This window comes from Triturus cristatus, chromosome 7 (assembly GCF_964204655.1).
Source record: "Triturus cristatus chromosome 7, aTriCri1.1, whole genome shotgun sequence".
NCBI classification, from domain to species: domain Eukaryota; kingdom Metazoa; phylum Chordata; class Amphibia; order Caudata; family Salamandridae; genus Triturus; species Triturus cristatus.
In genome coordinates this window covers 1,254,070,085-1,254,090,716 of record NC_140590.1, presented here as the reverse complement: position 1 = coordinate 1,254,090,716, position 20,632 = coordinate 1,254,070,085, and the positions used below count along the sequence as shown (strand labels likewise).

At 45.6% G+C, this 20,632-nt stretch overlaps 1 protein-coding gene across 1 annotated transcript in view; it reads left to right on the top strand.

The window, feature by feature from the left end:
- Window positions 1-6,890: 6,890 nt before the first annotated feature.
- The window catches only part of HSD3B7 (hydroxy-delta-5-steroid dehydrogenase, 3 beta- and steroid delta-isomerase 7), a 366,630-nt gene continuing 352,888 nt past the window's right edge, over window positions 6,891-20,632 (top strand). Inside the window, exon 1 of the mRNA XM_085618735.1 lies at window positions 6,891-7,025. The gene's annotated coding sequence lies outside the window, so the exon portion shown is untranslated. The remainder of the gene's footprint in view (window positions 7,026-20,632) is intronic.

The window sequence follows — 20,632 nt, the reverse complement described above, 5'->3', positions numbered from 1 at the left end:
CTCAATATATCTTTCTAAGTCATCTCTAACCCTTCTCCTTATACTTCACTTCTCTCGCTATACTGTTCTTGTATTCTGCTATGTTCTACTTCTCTTCTTCAGCAGGCGTGCCTGTAATTGCCTAGCAAAAGAAGTGCACACATATAAAGAAGAGGACAGGGACGGGGCAGGGGAAGAGAAATGAAGAGAATGTTATTATATTTTTACCAATGAAATTGTGAAAATTCTCAGAGCAGCATTTTGATGTTAACTGTTGCACACAAATGCAATTACTGAAGGGAGATATATTTGTGATTACAAATATTCAACAATTAAAGCTATAATTTTAAATGTTATGGACATATGTCGTAATTTAATATCATGCATTAGTCCACTAAATCCCTCATAAGTCATCCATAGCGTGCTTTCCTACTTTGGGAATAACAGGCAGGTTAGACAGTGAATTCAATGTTGTTGTTGCAAGTAAAAAAAGTATGGATCCATACTAAAAAAGAAGGTAAACATCCTTTACATCGAATGTGGTACAACGCATGCTATTACCCCGCATTATTTACTTCGCAACATCTTTTATGCAGGGCTTTACACTGCAAAGCATTACAACGCATTCCCCAAAGTAACACCCCAGTGGAGTTAGAATAGTAAATTGTGTTGTAATGGGGAATGCTTTTTAATGGATTGCGTTGTAAAGCCCTGCGTTGTAAAAGATTTTGCGTAGTGAAAAATGCAGGGTAATGGCACTTGTTGTAAAAGCATGCGGGGTAAAGTGTCCTATTCAAAAAAGAAATGGCTTTTGTCAATGATTGCTCAAGCTTTCTTTTGGAACAGTTGGGCTGGAGGGTACCAGGCAACTGGAGCGTTTGGATTTTTTTAAATGCCCCCATTTCTGAAGGTTTAACGTATAATTCAATATTATTTGTCATCACAAGGTCTTGAATGAGCCGACATGGGGTAAAAAATTCAAGGTTGCTCCAAACAGGGGGCACCAAAGTATATCTTGCCCAGAGACCGACAAATCCTAAAGATGCCTGTGGCAGGATGCTTTTCAACTATACAGAGTGCTGCTGAAATATGCCAGAGTTCTTGTCAGTGTGCTTGTCCAGCCACGATTGCTGAAGGTAGCAGATTACACTTGGATTATAAATTGCCAGTATCCACGTCACCCCGATCCAGACACATTGCATACCATTTTTCACATTATTGCAAAGAAGTACAGCTTGCTGTGCCTGCTTCCACTTAATCCATGTAATAACTTCCATGAGAGCTGCCACATTGGCTCAGTTAGAGACACCTTTTACCAGGAGAAGTGATGCCCAGATTAAGCACATTACCTTTCAATGTTCAGCAGGGTTTGACAAGCCGGTGTGGTCAATTTGTAACACAGAGATCAGGCTCTTAGCAACTGTGACTTCTAAGGGTAATTACTCAAAAATATTTCTGTAAGACCACTTCCACATTATGGGCCCGATTCCGATCTCGTTCGGAAAGCATACCGAACGACTCGTGTCCAGAATGCTTTCTGCACTACTCTGATCGGGAGAGTCCAACCGAGTGAGTATGATGCATTTGAATGCATCTGGATACGATTCGGTCAGACTCCCATTGACTTCAATGGGAGCCTGTGTACCGAATGCGTACACAGGCTCGCATTGACAAAAGGGGTGGTTGGGAATAATCCCGCACCCTGTGGCGAGCACCCCTTGGTGCCTGCCACACTCTGCATGGTTGGGAAGAGGGGACCCATGGGTTCCCTCACTGGCCCGATTCGGAGTGCCCCGGGTGAATGGGGGCCTGCTACGGGCCCCCAAAGACTGATCCCGGAAGCCTTTTTGATCCGGGCAAACCAAATCGGAAAGGCTCTCTGAATCGGTCATCGTACTTGCTCACTCAGAAAACCTAGTCCATAGAGCTGTACGAATCTGCTCCGGGAGGCTCTATCTCTCCGAATGCCTTTCGGAACTGATTTGGTCAGCGCTAAGGCTTTCCAGGCATCGCACTTGCTCATTCAGAAGTGGGAACGATTTGGTCGGAAACAAGGGCTCTGGATCGGCTTTAGGCAATTCTGAATCCGATTCGGAGCCCTTCCGACCGAAATCGGAATCGACCCCTATGTCTTCAAACAGCTGAAGCCCATGATCTATCTTGCAACTCAAAGGGATCCTTTAGGATTACCCAGTGGATTCAGTTGTTCGAAGTAAAGGTTAAGACACACATATGGCCTTTTTTAGTGTTTGGAGTGAACTGAAAATCCTTTAATTCCTGGAGGAAGCAATAAATATGGAGAAGATTTAATCAGCTGAGTTTCCTCCAAGATATTACCCTGCTGTGGAGAAAATTCAACCAGTGGACTCTGCATTGTATTTTGAGTTAAGCCTAGAAATAAGAGGATTTTTGGTTCCCTCCCAAACCTAGATTAGATGCATAGTTTTCCCATTGTACATAAGCCTCAAAGCCTTGTAGTTCACAGTGGACAGATTGTACTCAGGATATTGTACCCCATGAGCCACCCAAGAGGTGCCCGGCAGCCACTTGGCTAAAGGGGCAATTGGGCAGCACTGGGATATATGGGTGGGTAATCAAACTTATAACAGAAGGAGATCATGTACTGTTGGCACTAAAGAGATGAAAGCAACAGTCCTGAAATCAACACAGCCGTGCCCACACAACAGAAAGCACCCAAAGGTCAGCTTTGGGCCTGTGCAGGTGAGAGTAGTGCGGCGTCTGTCGAAATCCCGCCCTACCGCTCTTACCTGCACAGGCTGCAGCTGCCAAAGGTACCAACTGAATTACCATAATATTTTTGTGGGGTAGATGGATAAGGCACATGAGTAATGAAGTCAATGGTATGTTCCTTCACCACGGGAGAAGGGTGCGAGCAAAGGAGGGAATCCTATATTTTCCAATCCATGTTACCAGTTCACAACTGAGATCAGTTGCTTGACGAGGCAGCTGCAGCAGTGGCTGTGGCTGGCCAATAAAGGTAGCCCACCAAGAAGATGCCCTCTACTCTCAATCATGTGCATGCCTCTATTCAGATTGTTAGTATTCTTGCTTCTGGTCTCACTTGGCACGGAGTCCTGTGATCTTGAGCAGACTCTTTCTCATTGAGAAAGTTGTCACATCAGGTCTCTGTGAGATGTGAATCAAGTATGGAGCACAAAGTAAGGTGCGGCACTTCTCTGGTCAAGGCAGTCCATCTCTTTTATTTCATAGCAGTGTTCAGCTTTAGGATTAATAAATTCTCTGAGCTCCACAGCAACACAGGGTCTTTCAACTGGTCCATGCTTTCCTCATTGCAAGTGCAGAGAGTTTCTTCAGGCACCAAAGAGGAACTCGAGATCTGGGTCGGGTGTGCCAGTAAATATCCAATGTTGTGGGCATTGAGGGAAAAACAACCCCCTAATCATTGCAGCTGCCACACATACATTTCAGATGGCTGTTGAGCTTTGTGCTCTCTAACTGAGCATTGAGCTCTCTGGCAAATGGTCAGTGGGAGGTCCCCACGATCAAATGTGCTACCCCGTGGGGGGATCTCACTCAAGTTGCAATGGTAAAATGGCTGGTTGTTCTTCCTGTACATCTCTAAATTAAATGTTGGCCTGCTCCAATCCAAGAGTAATCTGAAAATATATATTTTTCTGTCCTGGGTGTCTTTCCATGTCCTGGCATTGGTCCATTTTTGTTGCACGTAGATATCCATTGTATTTTTCACTTTATAATGTGAGTTGACTTGACTTGACATCTGACCAGGACTTCCATAGAGTAAACAAGGTGTGGGGAAAAATAGAAAAACACAGATTTTGGGTAAACACTATGTACACATATTCCAGAACATGTTTAGCCGCGAAATTTTCCCAGGGGGCAAACAAGCATGGTCTCTGGCATTAAGAAAGGCATCAGTGACAAAGCAATATCTTTTTATGTAAAACATGAGAGGGAAAAATATACCCATCTAGTGACTGTATGGCACAGTGCAAAATCCTGGGATCAATCTCGCCTACTCCACTTGAGCATATTGAGTGATCTCAGTAAATAGTTTTCTTTCATTTTGCCTCGTTTTTCTACATTATCACATATGAGAACATATTGAAATATATGAGATAAGGATGTGCAGTGTACAAAAGCTCCTCTCTATCTAAGTTTAAATATTTTCAGCTTACTTCATGGTTCTCAACTATTACGGAGGAGGTGGGGGGAAATTAAGACTTTGAAGCTTCTATACAGGCTATAAATCCAGGTGCCAAAGAGGTGGCGAAATAGTACGGGCAATTTCTAGAGGCTGAAGAGGGTGGAATAAAGGCTTTATCAGAGGTCTGGTTAGGTACTCTGCAAGAAGACGGTTTACAATATCTGTGGACTGAATCCCTAAAAACTTTATACGCCTTCGTTTCACCCGCCAACCTTAAACGTCATCACTTTTTTGTTATTCATAGGATCTATTGGACTCCTGAGAGATTAGCTAAGTTTGTATTGCAACCTGTTCCCAGTTGTAAGAGGTGTAAGCTTTTAATAGCCAGTGATGTTCATGTCTTTTTCACTTGTCCACTGATCTAAGACTTCTGGAAGAACGTTGAAAACACCCTAAGGGACATTTTCATTAAGGATATTGTCCTGACAGAAACGTTGGTGGTGTTAGGGGTAAACAATGCATCCCGACAGACTTTAAATAACATGCAAAGGGGATTACTATTTTACTTGCTACTCCTGGCGAGAAGAGAGATTTGTAAAAGATGGCTAGATTCGGAGCCCCCACATCTAATAGCATGGTTAAACTCGATAAAATGGACCTGCGAACTAGATATTAAAGGCAACCCTAGTCACTCTAATGACCTACGGAAGGATTATGTGACATGGTTAAAATAGGATCTAAACTTTAAAGTAGGTGGGGCTGGCTATCATCCCGGATATAAGGTCCAATGATTACATCATGCCATTAGCTCAATGGAGGTTTGACCCAGTTTCCGCTCCCCTCCTCCAAGATGCGAGCCAGGGTGGCTCGGCGTCTCAATCTGCATGGACCATAGACGGATCGAGGGTACACCGAAACGGTTCAGAATGCAGCAGTCATGGTGAAATGAGGACTACTACCACATGACAAATGTCTTCCCACTTGTTTCACTAAAGGCATTTTGGGCAAGGCAGGGATATTTCTAAGTTTATGTCTGAAAACTGTCACCTCTAACATATCCCTTCCAATGCAGTGAAACTAAGGCGACAAGCTTCTGCATGTTAATGAAATAAAGTTTTCAGAATTTTGAAGAGGGTTTTGTCATATTTCTACATGTTTGTTGCACAATGTTTAACATTGATCTTCACATGTAGTTGTCATGAGGGCCGCAAGCAGCCCCCGGGCCGCACTTTGAGTATGCCTGTTCCAGGTGGTCCTTAGTGGAGGTTCTTAGTGTTGGGCAAATTCACAGGCGGGAAGGGTTACTCAGAGCTCCAAGTATCCTTTGGCATGGGACCCCTATTTTGCCATCTACGGAGGAGAGCTACACATTTCTATCTTTTTCTATCCCTGCCTTTTCTTTTTTTAAGTCTTGCTAGTTTTGACTGCATTCTATCATTTTAATACATTTCCCCTTGCCATTTATCCTTCTGCGGATTGCACTCTCTATTCATTCTTTTTCAATTTCTCTCCACTAAAGTTCTCCTTCTCTTGATGTCCCTTTTGTTCTTCATTTTTATCATCCCCTGGAATATTTTCTCACTGCCTGTTTGTTTCTGATGTTTCTATTCATTTTCTATTGTTTCTGGACAAAAAGGGTAATTTCTCCACAAGTGCAGTGGACCCCTTAAAAAAGGCTAGTAAGGGTGGTCAGTTTCAGTAATATGTCAGTACTTAGAGGGCGTGTAGTCAATGCCTATTTTGTAAAAAAAAATACTATTAAGAACAGGAGCTAAATTTTTTTCTTAGATGCTCCCCACCAGCAATGCTGCATGTGGGGTTGGCACATACCAAGGCTATCTTTTTTTGAATGCTTTTTGTTCCATCACCCTACACTTCCAGCTTCTTCATCTCAGTCTTATAAATTCCTTTACATTCCTCCTTTTTTCCGTTTTGTCACTGTTTTACCTTTGGTGTTTTACTTTCTCCCATTTCTGCCTTTCTCCCATTTCTGCCTTTCTCTGTGCCTTGATCGAAGCCAGGTAAAGCAAACATAAGTTGTGGTCCCCACCACCTGCAAACATCGGCACAAATGAGGTACTGGGGCTAACGCCGATGAGCGAGGGTTAGTCAGGATTGGAACAACTCTAGTCACTCGTGTTCAAAATTGTCTCTGCCGACACGTCTCTTGTCTCACCCTATTTACAGTAACCATCTGACGTCTTGCCACACCAGGAACTTGAGAAACCTTGCTCAGGCGCTCAGGGCAGTCAGCGTTTTAGGTGTGACATTGGGTCGCCAAATGGACAGAGGGGCCTGGATATCCACGCAATGGCACTCGGTAATTCATTCCCTGTATATTTCTTTCTTTCAAGGTAGTTCTGCCCATCTGCCCAGAGTTCCTGTCAAAACAGGTGTCAGGTATGTTCGTGCCAGCCCTTCCTCCGAGGCTGGCAAGTTCACTGACACCACGTGCCATATACCGGAAACCAAGCACGTGCTGCCCGGAAAAGTGAGCATTCAGAAACTGACACACCGGAACCGAGGGAGGAAATCAGCCGTCTCCGCAAACCGCTCCGTCGCGTGGCCTGCTCTGCGCATTGCTCGAGCCCTAAATACTCCTACGTCACTCATATCGTCAAGAGACCAAAGCGTCCCAGACACGTGTTTCCAGCCACCGGGCAAAATGTGCCCTGTAATTGTTTCAGGGTTAATGATAAACGCCCTGGACTGCTGCCATGACAGAAGAACAGATTGGTCGCACCAGAGTTCTACCCTTCAGTGACCACAGCGTACAACGTCCGCCCTTAACTGCAATTGCGGGTTCGCTCCTGCCCATGGTGAGGACATTTCTCTCTACCAGTCACCGGGTCAGACTGCTGCTTCATCCTTCAGCTGCTGCCGCTAGCCTTATCTCCAAGTATGTGAGTTTATGTTTATTTTGTGCATAATTTTGTCTTTATGCTGAAACCGGGCGTTAGCTTCTCTTGAAGGGTATTCCCTTGATCTGCACAGTGTTATGGATTCTTCACTGAATCTTAGTGGCTCATTACAGAAAATGGTGAGGATCTGACTGTATCTTGATATTTGCGGGCGCTGGCTAACCTCAGGACCAGAAATACAGGCTCTATCTAGGGTGAGATAGTTGTGATGTATGCCAGTCTTAGGGTAAAGATGTTGTTTGCAGCTTACATTAGTATATCTCTAGATCCACTGTACATGGTCTCTAAGACCTACCAGGAGGACTGACTGACAGCAGGGTCCTGGGATGATTTCCAGCTGACAGGAGTGGTGTCCACGAGTGACGCCCACGTTCGTGTGTACTTTCTAAGTAGACTGGGACATCGCTGTAGGACTTCATACCAGCCTGCGATATCACTATATGGAACTACATAATACTAAAGGTCTGCACGTCCAAACCTTTTTTTAGTTTTGGCTTAAGTGGTGGTTTGGTGTTATAGGGGTGGCTTATTGCTTTAGCAGCACCAGACAGTAAGCAAGTGAGGCTGTTCACAATCCTGCATGCTGGTGTGTGCTTCAGTGAATCTGGCGCTTTATTGTTGCTTGATTTTTGGGGGGTCTTCAAGAGTGAGTGTATACCTGCGAGTCATACAAATGTCCTAATTCCTTTCCACTAGTCTTCATTACTTTAAGACATGCTCTTCCTCCTCACAATGGCGCTAGTATGTGGGCGGTCCACTGAAGAAAACAAAACAATTGATAAGTGGAATGCTTGAATTAATCCCGAGCACTTTTGTGATTACTCAGGCCGCATCGGATCCATCAGTTTTTGCCCAGCATGCCACCTCACACACACCGTACACAAATCAACTTTACTACTTCCCTAATATAAACAGTGCAGCCCAAAATGACAGAATAGGTACCATCTGAATGGGAATACAAACAACTCTATGCCTTTTTTGGCTTATATGGGCTCTTCAGTAGCGTTGGAAAGCTACCCAGAGCGATTGGCAGTGGTGTAGACTATTTGCGAGTATTCCTCTCATCATCATTTCTGTAGGTAACCAACTCCTCAAGAAAAGCATGTTGCTAACTCACACAAAAGAAAATAAACACTAAACTCTGTTTCCCTGCTATGTTTTACTTTCTTTCTTTTCCTTAACTACTCTCCTTCCTGGAGGGGGCTAAAAATGGGCCCTTTCTATGACCACAACTTGCATAATCTACCACCGCAGTATCACCAGTGCCAACATTTGATGGCAGCCACTGGGAAGGAAGAAGGAAGTAGAAATGTGAAAATACTTAGTCATGGCATTGCCTCTTTATCCTTTTCCTTGTCCCAGTTCTTATAATAGAAGTACTGAATAGGCAGTGATCGAGAATTTTGTCACAAACAAACACGGACATCATACGATGCTGCAACCATCCATGTTTAATGTCGCAAAAAAGAATTGACAAAGTATCTGACCTGTTAATTTACAGGTCAAAAGTGGCAACAAACAACAAGGTGATGGAAGGAATGATTTAAGTATTTCAACCACTGGTAGCCACTTAGAGCCACATTCCAAACTTCTGCTTTTCATCCACAATTCCACCGCAGAAAGACCAGTCATATGTTAATCTTGGTCCTGCTCTGGTAGGAACAGTGCAGACTAATTTCCCTCTTAACGGGAAAACAAGCAATCACCTCTTTAGGGCTTATATGTTAGGCGAGTCTGGGTGTACAATGATCACGGGGCCCATATCTGGGTATACCCATCACACATAAGACTTGTACAGTAACAAACAGCTAGGTGGTGGAAAGAATGCTTGAACTAATTTTACACAATAGGAAGTGCTCGGGCTCCATTCCGGTGCATCAGTTTCATCCACTGTGACACTGTAGATGGTGACTAGTGGCAGCAGAGAATTCCACATAAACACTGAAGGAGGAAGTAAAGGTATAGGATGAGGTACAGTCATCGCACAACTGATATCCTTCAAGAAACCCCATGGCACTAAAACTAAGAATCTGCAGTACAACACATAGAATGTCCATAGGCAATAACAGGTAGGAAAAGAGCCTGCTTTTACATTATGGACATCACCAGCAGCACAGATCCACTGAAGATAGTAGTGGAAAGTTATAGTCCATTATGCACATGACCATAAGAAACAAAGGGAATGGAAACCAGGTAAGGAGAGGAGTTGGCCTAACGGCTAGAGCGGTCAACCTCGAATCTGAGGAATTGGGTTTGAGGCTTGGCAATGACGCTGAACATCCTGTGATTCTGGGCAAATCGCGTAATCTCCCCGTGCCTAACAAAAATGAATGTGTCCTCATGTAATGCAACTGGTGCTATGAAAAGCGCTCTGATACCCGATTCGGGTACTACTTCGCGCTATATAAAACTCTGTAAAATAAAATCCAAGTATGCCTTCACCGCCATCGAGGTATGGCAACTGAGCTCCCGCCACTAAAGACGGATGATAGAACAATGTCCTAATTGAAGAAAAAAATTAGACTTGACCTTGATGACAACAGATGGATAAGGATGAATGAAAATTAAACAAAAATGTTTCTGTCAAAGCAATTCTGTCAGCTTACCTAAGGGGTATGCATAAATGACTGCCACTTGGGTATGGTCTTTTGCAGAAACAATCTTCCATGGGCACAAAAGGGAAAGGCTAGAGAGCTTGGAGAAACAAACATTGGCAATGCAATAGTATCTCATTTTAGAAACTTTGACCTATTGGTATTGTAAATGACAATGACTTATATTGTTGCCGTTTTTTTAAAAGACAGAAATAAATGGCACTGACATTTCTAATGCCAATAGGTAAAAACATCGCAATTGCAAGACCTATTGCATTGCAAATGCTTGTTGTTTACAAGCGCCCCATGCTGCGCTTATACAGCATGCCTCACAGAGCAGAGCATGCGCTGCCCAGACTCGACCTAAAAACGGAGATGAAAGCGGCTGTCTGTGGGGGGTTGGCTGCTCCTGGGAAAAACAGCTCTAGAATTAGAGTATGTAAGAAACAAATACTCGCAAAGGCTCCTTTCCCAGTGGAGGTTGAGAAGTGAGAGCATTACACAATAATAACAACTTCCCAGCTGATAACGGGCAGCTCTTCCAATTACAATAATCTACAAAGGAGGGGGCTTTTAAACCTTCAATGGACACAGAATTCACGTGCATTGTTTCAATTCTAGGAAACGGTTGCTTAAAAAGCAGATAGATGTGAAGCAGTGAGTGAACATGCTCGAGTCGATGATCATAGGGGTCGATCTCTGACTAAGGAATTAATTTCTCCCGTTTCAAGCAGGAACAGAAAATATGACGCCGTTCGACTGGCACCCACTCCAGAAACAACATGCGCTCTGACATGTGTTCAATCTTGGTTTTAAAGCGACGCATTAATATTACTTCCTAATACATTGTTTCCAATAACAACCGTGCATAAATGTTCCCAATTAAGCGCTGTATGGGGAGCTTTTACCACAAAAAAGCATTTGTTTGTCAAGTTGACAAATGCATTTTCTTTGTAAAAGCGCCCTGTGAAAGCACGCATGGCACGCTGAATGTTGCGGGAACATGTGTTGTGCCTGCAGTAAGAGAAACTCATTAAAGAAAATAGTGCTTACAGACTAAATAACAACTACCATGTAACAACCAAAGTAAATGGGCAAGTCCTCATGGGAGGTACACACTCAGAAACACTGACTTTAAAAAACGTGCCCCAACAGAGGCCAAATGCGAACGCCGGGAGACGCAGGACTGAAATAGGTTTTTATGGGGCAAGACCTTTGCCAAAGTTAGTCGCGACCGGGGGCTTTTCTCACGGACAGGAAGGGCACATCTTTGGCATCTTTTACATTGGCGAACCACACCATGAGTAATAAGTGATGTGTTTTTCTCTCATTTTTGTCTCTCACTCAACTTGAACTTACGTTAATCACGTCCGAGTATGACTAAAAGGCTACCCTTATTACCGCTCCCCTTGAGATATTTGCAATCCATAATAATTGGGCAAGAACGGCGTGGTGTATGAATTAACACTGATGAATAGAGGAATAGTGGTCTTAACATGATGTGCATGTGTGGATTGTCATGGTATGATTTTAAGATTATATATATGTTTAAAGGTGGAGTTTTCTATAAATTGATGTTCACGGATTGTTAATAATGTGCAGGCACTTTACGCACGCCTCATAACGCGACAGAATGGGACAAATAAGTCCACTATGTGCTCACCATGGGTGGACACAAATCATCACGTGTGTTCAGAATGAGAGCACTTGATGACACCCGGTATGTTGTTACTACATGGGTGAAAAAATATATATGAAGTGTAATATATAAAATGTTTTTGTTCGCCTCTCTTTCTCTTACAGGCGGATATAAGACATAAGAACATTGAATGGAAGATAAGTATATCTTCCATACCAGTTGTTGAGACTGCAGCTTTCTGCTTTCTCCATTTGAAAAGTTAAGGAAATCCCTTTTGAATACAACCAGGGAGGGAATTTCTATTTGCCCTGAGGAAAGCCCGGGACCTTAGTGGCCTCTTTGAAGGGTTGAAAAATGTGGGCAAGGTACTAGGGTCATGGGACCATTACCTCCTGAAGACCCCTTGTATATATATTTTTAATATCCCCTACGCCTCCAACAATAAAGGGATAGCTGGAGACGGAGAGGGATTTTTATCTTTAAACCCCCTGGGCTATCTCTCCTAAGTGCTCACTTGAATGTGGTTGAGCCCACCCTGACCTTTAGGAGTCAGGGAGAACCGTATGATGAAGCATGACACCACTAGGGTGTGTGAGGGTTACTAAACAAAAAGGAAGTGCTTCCTTCACCGCGGTGTGCGGATAACGCCATGAGAGTTTAGCGCTGAGCCCAGATACACTGGTTGGGATACTTCTAGTAGTTATAGTTTGAATCGGGAGGACGTATCCACATCCGACACACCTCTCTACCCTTTTGGCCTAGGTGGAAGCCCCAACACCCTGGCCTTAGTACAGTAGGTTACAAATGAAGACAAGGCGGTACTAAGGAGGGACTAACAAGCCTATTTATGAATCAGAAGCCAGCATTTACGAAGGACAATGACACAAGCCAATGACAAATATGGGCGGAGAGCGGGCAGGGCTTCAAGTGCATTCTCCAATACAGGATGCCTCACAGAGCAGCGCATGCACTGCCCAGGCTCGACCTAAGAAAGGAAGATCCTAAGAATGGACTGAGGATCTTAACTGGGTTCTAAGCAGAATCTCAACAACTGAGAAGAAAAGGTTTCTACCAACCCAATACCCACCAAAGCTTTCTAGGGGTTGAACTGCTGCCAGTTGATCCTGAAAGGTTATTGTTTTACCAAACCTAAGGGGGCCAATTACAATGTCGGTCGGAAAGCCTCCGACAGCTAGTCGGAAGCTTTCCGACCACAGTCAAGGCTTTCCGACTGACACAGTCGGTTTGTGGTCCGACCGCCGAATTACAGTGTCGGCGCTCGGAGCATGAACTGACTTGTCATTCCGACGCGGTTCCAACAGGCTCTCGGAGTCTTTGGGCCAGTTGGAGCCGCACCGCATGTATTAGATCCCTTTTTTACAAATCTAACGGAAGCTTCTATCCGCTCCGTATCGCCCCTCGGATGGACAGATCATTTTCTAGTGGATATTCAGGTTCCTCTACCTGATATTATTCCAACTTCTCTAGCTCGATCTATCCCTAGAAGACATTGGGGCAAGCTTAGGTTAGAGGATCTCCATCTTGCCCTAACTGCTGATCCGCCCGAACTCTCGAGTGATGTTGAATTGGGCTATGATCAGTTCTGTATTTGGATTACCAGGGGGCTGGACCTCTTGATTCCCATTCGGACTAGTAAGATCAGTCCTAAAAAGTCTAACCCCTGGTATGACAGTGCTTTACGTGCACTGAAAGGGAACTGCAGGCGTGCCGAGAGAGAATGGTGGAGATCCTACGACACGGCGAAGAAAGCGAATATATTTGGCCTCTATTAAAATCTACCACCGTGCCATTTGTAGGGCTCGCGCGTCGTTCTACTCTCTGGAAATTCGTAATAGCCTTAATCCATCTAAGACTATTTTTAAAGCTATTGAGGAGCTGTTGTCTAAGCGCTCCATCTCCACAGTCACGGCCTCTATTTCGCATTGTGAAGCCCTAGCTTCTTTTTTTCTGGAAAAAGTCCAGAACATCTACCGTGCCTTTCCAAGCTCAGGGCCCGCTCAGCAGACCGCGGTGACTGTCCCGGCCTGCTCCACGCTGGCATCTATTCCGCAACTTTCATCCGAGGCTTTTGATACTTTGGCTCAGAAGGTCAAATCTGGCTCGCCTCTGGATCCGCTTTGTCCTGCCCTGTTTAGGAACCAGTCTTTTGTGGGGTCTCCTACGGTCTGTTCCTTGATTAACACCTCTTTGGCTACGGGCACGGTACCACCCAAATGGAAGTGTGCTGTGGTTACTCCTATTTTGAAGAAGCCTAACTTGGACCCTTCGGGACCGGAGAACTACCGGCCCATCTCCTTGCTTCCATGGCCGGCCAAGCTGATGGAAGCCCATGTCAATCAGGTACTTACTGACCATCTTACTCAAGCTAACATTCTGGACGAGACCCAGCATGGGTTCCGAGCTGGGCATAGCACGGAGACCGCCCTTCTCGCCATGGTTGAACACCTCCGGTCGGTGCTAGATCAGGGACAGACGGCGGCGCTAGTATTATTAGATCTGAGCGCCGCCTTCGACACGGTCTCGCACCGTATCCTTCTGCACCGCCTGGAAGAGATTGGCGTTACGGGGCCTGCCCTTCAGTGGTTCCGTTCCTTTCTCGTGGACCGGTCCTTCTGCGTCGCCATACCCCCCCACCAGTCCAAATTTCATCCTCTGGACTTGGGAGTACCGCAAGGTTCCTCACTGAGTCCCACTTTATTCAATCTTTATGTGAGACCGCTGGCTGATGTCGTCAAGCAATGGGGCATGTTTATGGTCTCATATGCTGACGACACTCAGCTAGCGGTTACCATCAGTGGGGATACCGATGTGGATGCCCCCAAGTTCCAGAACGGGCTAAGGGCAGTGGCTAGTTGGATGACAGCTAACTGTCTCCAGCTGAACGCAAAGAAGACCGAGGTTATGATCGTCGGGAAAGGTAGGGACCTCTGGGGCGACAGATGGTGGCCGCCGGAACTTGGTGTAGCTCCAACTCCAGTTATGGAGTTGCGTAACTTGGGAGTTTGGCTGGATCCTAATCTCAGTTTTGTGGGGCACACCAAGAAGACCGCGGCGTGTTGCTTTGGTGTCCTTTGGGGCTTAAGGCCTGTCCTTAAGTTCTTCGATCCCTCTACCAGGCAGATGGTAGTGCAGGCTACTGTTCTTTCTCGCCTGGACTATGCCAGCTCGCTCCTGCTAGGGAGCAATCAGGCAGAAATTGTGCGGCTCCAACGCGTGCAAAATGCCGCGGCCAGAGCAATTGTAGGTTTGCCTAGGTTCTGCTCGGCCTCCAGCACTCTCCGAGCACTACATTGGCTACCGATTAAGTCGCGTATTCATTTTAAAGTTTTATGTTTGGATTTTAAAATCTTGAAAGGTTCTGCTCCCCTGATTCTCTCCAATCTCATTTCCGGCTATGTTCCAACTCGTGTATTAAGATCTTCGGAGCAGGCACTTACTGTAGTCCCGAGGTTCAGGCTCTGCCGAGCTGGTGGGCGCTCTTTCCGGGTGAAGGCTGCAGCCCTTTGGAATACGCTCCCGTTTCAGCTCCGTACAATTAATGATCTTCTGCTTTTCCGGAAATCCTTAAAAACTTTCCTGTTTTAAATCTGCTGCTTTCTTGTGGATTTATGTTAGATGTGTTGTACCTTGTCGCGCGCCGGGACGCCCCTTAGCTGGGGCAGCTGTGCGCGTAATAAATGTTACTAACATAACATAACCGTAGTCCCCTATGGACGGTATTTCTGCCATCGGGATCACAATGTCGGTTTCCCCCAGCCTTTCTGTGCCAGCCTTTCGACACGTAAAGGCTCTCGGAAAGCGACTTTGTGGTCCCCTAGTAGGGCCCCCTTGCCTCCGCAGCCTACGGTTGGTGGCTGAGGGGGGTACCTAAGGTGCCCCCCTGTAAATCCCTGCAGTGTGTGGCAAGCACCATGGGGTGCCTGCCACAGGGTGCAGGATTTTACACCCCCCCCATTTCTTTATGGGAGCCTGTATTACGGCCGGTTTACAGCCGTAACACAAGCTCCCATAGAGAAATGGGAGTATCCAACTGACCGAACAGTGTTCGGTCTCATCATAATCAGGCAGTTGGAACCGCCGACCTGTTGAAAATTGAAACAGCGATATGATTAAGCATTCACTAAAGAAATGAATTCCCCTTCCTTGGACCAAGTTTCTCTTCTTATGTTGACTAATGTCTGGACTCCATTTTGTATTGTCGTGTCTCCACGTGCTCAGCACGAGAAGAGTCCTATCTTCGTGTCAGTTGCTCTCATAATCTGCCTAGTAACAGTCTATAAATAGCTCCTTTGTCCGTCTGGCGCATACCCAGACTTGACCACATCTGTTATCAGTTAGTCCTTGCTTGACCATGTTTTCGCGGGCTTAGGAGTGCGCTAACTCCGCCCACATATTGATTCTGTATCGAAAATGTCCATAAAAGGTAATACTCTTTGCTTCATGTTGTATCCACCCACTTATGAGCCCCTCTGTTGTGTATAAAAGGGGACTGTGTACGCAAGTTCTATGTGCTACTCTATGCAATACTGAAGAGTGTTGTATAGGTTGTAGGACCACCCTTAAGGGTTAATAAACTTTGTCTTTGTATTTTGCAGTTTCCGTGCCAACTTCCTTCTAGCTTTTGTTACAGGAGAGCGAACCCTTGTATTCTGCGGGCCTAGCTGGGGCCTGTATTCATCAATTGGCGCCCGTCACGTGGGGCTCATCGGCGACTCGGATGCTCGAAGGATTGGTCGTGACGAAGGTGAGGAATTTGGCCGGGGATGTGATCACTGCCAGTGGCGGTTTTAGTCCTGGCATCCCGAGGTTTTCTTCCTTCCCTTCCGAACTGACCTTCTGGGTGGCGCCGGTCCTCGACTGAGACCTCTTCTGTCGGTTTTGCCGTGACAGCCGTTTGAGCGAATTTTGGAACTTGGCAGTTGGAATCTGGACACTCTTGATTGGTAAGAACCGTTGTACGGTACTTGCTCCGAGTTTTGAAGCCTGGGTTGGCTATTTGAGTTTGATTTGTGATGACCGGTCATATCTTGTATTGATTACTGTGAGAATATATGCGTTGCAACACATATAGGCAGGTAATGTGGAGATATTTCTCCGGAGCTGTGTAACTTTGAACGGCGCAAAGTTTAAGTGCCATTTTTTGATAATACTGCATATTTTGCATTATTTTTGAGCATGCCTGCTTTTAGCGCACTCCGTAAGTGGTGCTGCTGCTTTGGAAACCGGTTAAACCTCGAGGAATCTGCTCCAGCCCCCCCAGAGGGGACTCCTAATAGGGATATGTATGTGAAGCATGGTCTTTCTTCTATAATGTACAGCACAGTATGGAGGAAATACACCAAAAAGGATCCTGAGTTGCGCTGGCCTTTGTATGGATCGTTTGATATGCGTAAGATTGAGTATGTGGAACAGTGTATGTGTAAACGGCATGCTCGTCAAGACATGTTTGAATGTGTACGTTTATGGGTGAAGGAAGTGCGTGAGCAAGAGAAACGTGAGAAAGCGCTGTTTGATAAAGAGCAACGGAAAAATGATCATGTGAGAGCGCAGGAAGCGAAGCGTCGGGAAGAAAGAGAACTGGCGGAGAGACAAGAGAAAGAGCGTAGGTTGCAAGTCTCGGGTCAATATGCTGTCCGCCAACCGCTTTATCCTGTCCTTACTATTCTTGATGATGATTTTTATTTATTAGATCGCTCTCCGCCCCCTTATGTTGGCGCGACTGCCCCGAGCTCACAGGATTCTGGATTGGTTTCGGATAAGGTAGACACGCGGTCTATGTTATCAGTTGAGCGTATGGGTGAGCTTCGGAAAATTTCTTTTCATGCACTTAAGGGCAAGTTATCCCTTGCTGAATTGTTGGACTCTTTGGAAAAGTGGCGGGATAGAGAGAAGTTGTATTTTCTGGGAACCTTTTCTGATGAAGTGATTACTGCCTTTCGGAAATACTCGGAAGTTTTTGAGCCTGATGATGTAGTATTAGATGCTAAAGCATTACGTAACGGTATTTTTTCTCCCTCTAAGGTGCCTGATGCGGTCCGACGGCTGTTTGCATTGCGGGACGCGGCGAGTGACCTTAAAGAGAGAGCGCGCCTAAAGGCAGGAGAGGAGGAGCAGTCGGATTCACGTATCGGCGATGACCAATCATCTACCTCCCACTCAGATAAGAGCGAACTAGTGCATGCTAAACCGATGCGAGAGGCGGCACCTTTGTATGTTCCTCCTAAAGGAGCGGGAACTAGTTCAGATATTACTTCCGCCGATGCTAAGGGATATTTTGTGTATAATTGGGTTTATACTCCCTGGCATAGGGCTGATGTTATGGCATTAAAGAATGCATTGCCTGACCCCCGCAAGAATCCAGCGGCCTTTTATGAAGAGGTCGAAGGGGCCTTGAATTCTTGTACTATGACTTTAGCAGATATAGATTTGTTCTTTGGGCTCATATTACCACCGGATATGTGGAGATCGGTGCGGAAGGTGGATGATGTTCCTGCTTTTAAGGCTAGGTGGTCCGAGATTGAGGATGAGGATAGGGAGAGAAAACCCGCGCAAAAAACCACCGCGGATTATTTTAGATCTTCCTGCTGCTATCTTGACCAAGTTGAAAACAATTATTCCCCCTAAAAAGATTGACTGGAATATGTTAGCCTCGTGTAAACAGAAGGTTGATGAATCAGTCTCAGATTTCTTTACACGCTTTGAGGAGACATTTCATGATTTCAGTGGTCAGTCACTTACGGATGATACGGGTCGACATCTTTTTGTTGATAAATATGTGGCAAATTTATTACCGGGAATAGCAGCTCGATTGAAAGCGAGTGAAAGTTCTTGGTCCACCTCGTCTCCGGCATCCCTCCTGACTATGGCTCAGTATTATGAGCGTCAGGAACAAGAAGCGAAGGGGCATGAGGAGAAGAAATCGAAAGATTTGAAAACAAAGGTGATGTTAGCGCAAGTGTATGGTCCGCCTCGTCGGGGTGTCGACAGAGGTAGGGGAGGATTCTATGGTCCCCCTTCGGGTCGGTTAGATGTAAATAGAAATCAATGCGCGTATTGTAAACAGTCGGGTCATTGGGCTAGAGATTGTCCGGTATTATATGCATCCCGTCAGGGACGTGGTCAGGGACCACCGAGAGGTAGAGGGGGCTTTTCGAATTTCAGGGGGAATTCTAATGATCGTGCTTGCTTTGAACCTAACGCGCAGCAACGAGATAGACCCAATGTATTTGATCGGCAAAATCAGTATCAGATGTCTGGGACTGACCGCTCTGGGTATCATGATTCGCAGCATGCATAGGATTGCGTTGGATGGGGGTTGGAATCAGTTGAAGTACCGGTTGATCAGAAGGGTCCTTATGTTTCAGCAAATGTTTTGGGTTCTACTGATCGGTTCCTAGTTGATACAGTAGCTACTCGCAGTGCACTGTCCAAACAATTGGTTCCGAGGGCTCCCCCATCTGGCTTAATGGTTACATCGGTAGGGTTTGATGGTACACTCTCTCGAAGCCCTCTTTCCCGACCCCTTGCATTCCATGTTGACAACCTTTCTGCGTCCTGTCCATTTTTGCTCGCTCCGAACACGCCTGACAACATTATGGGTCTTGATATGCTTAAGCACTTCAGAGCTACGATCCGCTGCTCCCCTGCTGGGGTACGGGTGATATTAAACGATAATCACCCAATGCCAGATCGGATGTGTGTGGTTGCGGAGGATACTGTATTAGCTTCCCTCCCTCATTCTTTGTGGGCTACTTCAGATACTGATGTGGGACAGATGGTGATTCCGCCTGTCCATATTAGTGTCCAGGAGGGTGCGGTGTTACCGCGCCTCCCTCAGTATCGCATTTCCCAGGAGGGGGAGGAGGGACTCATACAGATTGTGCAGGATTTGATTAAGGTGGGGGTAGTGGAAGAAGTTCCCTGTAATGTTTGCAACAGTCCTATCTTACTCATTTTGAAGAAAGATACGGATACCAGGGTTTATCGGTTTATCATTGATTTAAGGGAAGTGAACAAGATTGTGATACCCCAGTATCCAGTGGTTTCTGATATCACGATGTTACTTACTTTGGTCCCGCCAACGGCGACCCTGTTTTCAGTTATTGATTTGAAAAATGCCTTCTTTTCGATCCCTATCCACCCTGATAGCCGATACCTTTTCGGTTTTACTCTGAATAATAGGTCTTATAGATTTTGTAGAGTCCCTCAGGGCTACACAGAAAGCCCTAGCATTTACAGTCAAGCATTGAAAAGACAATTGGATTCCTTTGTTCTGCCCGAGGGTGTCACCCTTATACAATATGTCGATGACATCTTGTTGGCGGCCGACACCCCGGAGTTGTGTGAAAAGTGTACGTTATCCTTGCTTTCCTTTTTGGCATCTCACAATCACAAAGTGTCGAGGAAGAAATTGCAATTCTGTAGACCAAAGGTGACTTATTTGGGTCACCTTTTGTCTAAGGAGGGGCGTGCACTCACACCAGATCGTATTCAAGCAATTTTGGACACGCCAGTACCTTCCACACAGAAGGACGTGCGTGCATTTTTGGGTCTTGCTTCTTTTTGTAGGCAATGGATATTGGGGTTTTCACACATAGCTAAACCATTGTTAGCCCTTTTGACAAAAGACACACCAATCCCTCTTCCCTGGTCAAATAAGTGTGAAATTGCTTTCCAGCAATTGCGACAAGCCCTTTGTTCAGCACCAGTGTTAGGTACCCCTGATTATACGAAGCCCTTTTCACTGTATGTACATGAGAAAGATGGATGTGCATTATCAGTTTTAGTGCAGATGCACGGCGACAAGCAGCGCCCTTGAGCATATTTTTCGGCTGTACTTGATCCTGTTGCCCGAGCATTGCCTGGTTGTTTTCGCTCGGTTGCGGCGACAGCTGTGTCAATATGCCAAAGCAAGGGAATTGTGTTATCTCACAAACTGTTGGTATTAGTTCCCCATGCTGTTGATGCCCTGCTTAATCAGACAAAGACACAACATTTGACCAGTGCCCGTTTAACGGGATATGAGTTGACGCTTTTGGCTCCTCATATTACGTTAAAGAGATGTGCAACGTTAAATCCGGCCACATTGTTGCCGTTCCCGGAAACTCAGTCTGAAGCACGAAAAGCACATGACTGTATTCTTGTGACTGAGGAACAGACAAAGGGTCGTATTGATCTCCAGGATACGCCCTTTACAGATGTAGATGGAGAACTGTGGGTGGACGGATCATTCCTGAAGCTACCAGATGGTACGACTTCAGCAGCGTATGCAATTACCACATTGCAAACATTAGTGGAGACAGCACGCATACCGCAGAAATCAGCTCAAGCA